Source organism: Leopardus geoffroyi, chromosome B2, assembly GCF_018350155.1.
Source record: "Leopardus geoffroyi isolate Oge1 chromosome B2, O.geoffroyi_Oge1_pat1.0, whole genome shotgun sequence".
NCBI lineage: Eukaryota > Metazoa > Chordata > Mammalia > Carnivora > Felidae > Leopardus > Leopardus geoffroyi.
This window is the reverse complement of record NC_059332.1, coordinates 68,801,030-68,805,706: the sequence shown is the minus strand read 5'-3', so window position 1 is coordinate 68,805,706 and position 4,677 is coordinate 68,801,030.

Sequence of the window (4,677 nt, the reverse complement as noted above, 5' to 3'; positions counted from 1 at the left end):
GTGTTCCTCCATTAAACTCATCATACTTATTACAAATTTAGAATATAGTGAAATTCATAAAAAATTGACCTACAAATGGATACATATATTTTATTATAATAATGTTACATGGGTTAGACCCAGTGTGGAAGCACTAAATCCATGGTATCAAGTGGTCTTTCTTTCTCATCAGTTTCCCACTATCTTAAATATCAACATTTTGATCTCTCATTATGTGGGACTAATCTAAGTAACAAATTTGAAAAAGTCCTCTGGGTTTTTTTCCAGTTTTCATTATCTTTTTTCCCATATTCTCTCTGCATTCTGGAAATTCTCCTCATACATAAGATTACCTCTGTACTAGACATGTTATCCACCATATTCTTCAGCTGTTGTCATTCTCATTCAGACCAAGAGTTTTTATTCCAAGTACCTATAATGCCACCTGAGGAATATCTTAGATTGAAGAAGCATGTTTCAATTGGAAGGCCAGAAATGCTGGAAAGTTGATACCTTCAGGAGCAGCCTTAACCTGTGATGGACAGAAGTTAGTACGTAAATAACCCAGGTTTGCTTATCTTTCTGGTAGGACACCCAGATATGTTCTACACAGTATCCAAAAGGTCTACACTGGCATTGAGGTCCAGGTACCCACAGTGGCGATCTGCTTATTAATGCATTTATTAGCTTGCTTTCTTTCCTGGCAATGTTCCCTGGGATCACCTCCCAAATAAAACTACCCACATTCAAATTCTTTTTTCAGGGTCCAACCTGAAGATATGATCTTTATGTCAATATTTCCTGATTTTCGTTTTCCATTGTCATGCCAAATGCAGAAAAGTTGAATCCCCTCTTTGATAGTCATAACTATGTTTGAATTAAAATTTAAGTTATAATCATGAGATGATTTGTGTGAATGAAAAGCTCCGTGTGATCTCCATAAGGTCTATAATTACAATTGTAGTATTAGAGAATGATGTTACTAGATTCAAGACAGTTTGAGCTAAACTTTGCAATAATGTGATTAACTTCCTACAGTCAGACATGAGCTTTCAAGATTTGATAAACATATACAACAGTACTACTTTGCCTTTCCTAGCATGAAATATTTTTTTTAGTGTTTGTTCATCCTTTGCCATGATGGACATGATGTCATCAATCTGCATAGCCATTTCTGAGATTACTTGGTCTGGCCTTCATAAAACGATACACTAATTTTTCCCATTGCCCACTAAATGAACATTGATTAGAATTACAAACAGTCTGATAAAATACTAAGTAAAATTTAATGGATTTTTAAAATTAATTTAAAAACCAGCTTTATTTTACATAATTTTGATTAGGCATATGATACGTGACTGTCCATCTGCACTCTTGCTCTGGGCCTCACAGGTGTTAGGAAGAACTGGAGGAGTAACAGGGATTATCTATATCCTCAGGACAGGAAGTCCCTCCATTCTCACAGAACCACGCCTACAAAAAAGAGGTCAAAGCTGACACCAGGGAACTGGCAAAATTAGATTTTTATGAGAGAATTAGGTGACTACTGGAAAAAAATATCTCTTTCATTTTATTCTAGGCCCTTGATTTTTCTTCCCCCTGTAATTGGTATACTTTTGAGAAATAAGAGATAATCCTCACTTACTACCTAAAGGTATCCAGTGAGATGTTTTGCTGTTCCTCAGCACTCATACTGAGAGATTATTCTCTGGAACAATTTACAAGTACACTCATACCACCAACAAGAGCTTCTAGAGAAATATTAAGGGAAGTGATGTTTGCTCTTTGTTAAATTTCTGAAAAGAAGATTGAGGAAACCGGCATTTGTAGAAAAGCCAAATAGCAATACATTCTTGCCATCAACGAATTTCCCAGGTGAGTCATGCTTCATAAAATAACTTTTTAAAATACTAGCAATCTTTGGGACAGAAAAAATTCAGAGGGTTAGAACGTTCCTGTCATAAAGGGCCCCAATCCTGCAGAGTAATGACACTTCAAAGTGCTGAAGAAGCAGAAAATATGACAGGTCCTAAACAAGCCCATGTGATTGATTAGCAAGCCAGGACTCTCTCCTCTCTTTTTCTCCTTTCATGGATGTGTACACAGTTTAAGGTGCCATTTTACATCCTAAATTAGAGACCTGGGATGGCAACCTCATTGCAAAGTAGACCTAGAAATCAGGTTGCAAGGTGTATTTGAATGTCAACAGGTAGCTGTAAGGAAAACTGTTAATATATCCTTTTAAATCCTTGAAGATAAGAGTACACAGCTGGGGTGCCTGGGTGGCTCAGTCGGTTAAGCATCGACTTTGGCTCAGTCAAGATCTCATGGTTCGTGAGTTCGAGTCCCACGTTGGGCTCTGTGCTGACAGTGCAGAGCTTGGAGCCTGCTTTGGATTCTATGTCTTCTGCTCTCTTTGCCTGTCCTCTGCTCGCACTGTATCTCTCTCTCTCAAAAATAAACATTAAGATAAGAGCACACACCAAGGCTAGGTTAGTTTAAAAAGGTAATTTGTAGGGGCGCCTGGGTGGCGCAGTCGGTTAAGCGTCCGACTTCAGCCAGGTCACGATCTTGCGATCCGTGAGTTCGAGCCCGCGTCGGGCTCTGGGCTGATGGCTCAGAGCCTGGAGCCTGTTTCCGATTCTGTGTCTCCCTCTCTCTCTGCCCCTCCCCCGTTCATGCTCTGTCTCTCTCTGTCCCAATAAATAAACGTTGAAAAAAAAAAAAAAAAAAAAGGTAATTTGTATTACCATAAATTTGGCAGTTAGCAGCTACAAACATAATCTCACTACAATAGCCCAAATAGACCAAACACAACTTTTCTGTTATAATACTGTGCCTGAGTAAAGAGAAAGCTTAGGTAACTGGAGCAGGAGAGGAGCTGCCTACAGAAAGATAGATGTGTACAGATTGTGTCTCTCCAGGCCCATTCTGAAGCTGGCATAACCACTCTTTATCCAACTTTACTTTTTTTTTCTCACACATCTTAATGGAATCATTTATTAATAGAATAATATAAAATAATATATGTTTTATAGCTGAAACATGACTATAATATTGAAATTAATGTTGGGGTGCTGGACGGCTCAGTCAGTTAAGCTTCCAACTCTTGGTTGTGGCTCGGGTCATGATCTCATGGTTTCATGAGTTCAAGCCCCACATTGGGCTCTGCACTGTTAGCGGGGAGCTTGCTTGGGATTCTCTCTCTCTCCCCCTCTCTCTGTCCCTCTTCCACTCACGCCGTCTCCATCTCTCTCAAACAAATAAAATGAACTTTAAAATAAATAAATAAATAAATAAATAAATAAATAAATAAATAAATAAAATTATGTCAATCTATGAGTTTCATATGTGTAAGGGATAAGGAACTAACTAGGGGACAAAAACTTGATCCTGAGTGTTCTACGATGGATCTTTCTAATTTCAATTTCACATAGTTAATGACCATGACAACAACTAACCCTCTTCCTCTAGGCTATCTTTAATGTCTTATGACAGAGGAAGGAAAAAATTAATTAGTATTTTTATCACTTAAATCATGATTTATGATTTATTAAACTATTCATGAAGGAAAATCATGCTTTGAAAATTATTTTCAATGAGATGTCCAATATACAAATGATACAAGTCTATTACTACCCTTCTGTGCATCTATGTACTACAAATGATATTTACATAGAGTAAAACACCAAATATATAGTAAACTTTAAAATAATTCCTCCATTAGGGGCACCTGGGTGGTTCAGTCAGTTGAGCGTCTGACTTCGGCTCAGGTCATGATCTCACAGCTCTGTGAGTTTGAGCCCCGCATCGGGCTCTGTGCTGACAGCTTGGAGCCTGGAGCCTGCTTCGGATTCTGTGTCTCCCTCTCTCTCTGCCCCTAACCCACTCACATTCTGTCTCTGTCTCTCTCAAAAATAAATAAACAATAAAAACTTTTATTTAAATAATTCCTCCATTAGAATATAATTAGAATATGTACCAGCTAGAAATTTAAACAAATGTGTATGATGCAGTGTGATGAACAATAAATGTCCTCCCATCACTCTTCCTATGCCACACCCCTAAGTCTTGCTTGAGATCATCTTTACTTTCTTTACTCCCTCAGAAAAGCCTACCCTGCATGGGTATTAGGCATCCCCATACCTGTTTCCATAATATAAAAACCTGCACCTCCCGTATCCCAGCTCCTTTCTCAGTGTATCCTATTTACTACACTGATCGTATTCCTAGTAAATATCCTAGTAGCCTAGTTTTTGTTTACTGTCTAGACTCCCCCCTGGCCAATGGGCTTTGGGAAGTCAGGGATGATGTCAAACTTGTCTTTTGTGTCCCCAGCATCTCCCAATATGCCTACTACTGGCACCCAGTAGGAATTGCACAAATATATGTTAAGGGAAATCTTTCTCAGTGATCCATAGTCATATTTTAATTAAGAACCTTTGATTATCTACTCAGTCATTTTTGCTGGATCAAATTATCAAACAGTCAGTCAGTCATATATACTGGCATGTGTTTGGGTCATTTCCTTATACCATTATTTAGTGCCATTAGGAAAGTCATGGTAAATTTAAGAAGAATCACAAATGATGAGGAAGATAATCTAGTGCCAGAAGGAAACTTGTAGCTGGCCCTCAGCTGACTGGGGCCAGTTTTCTCATTGCTCCAATTCAAGTCTGTTCTATTCTAGTAGTTCAT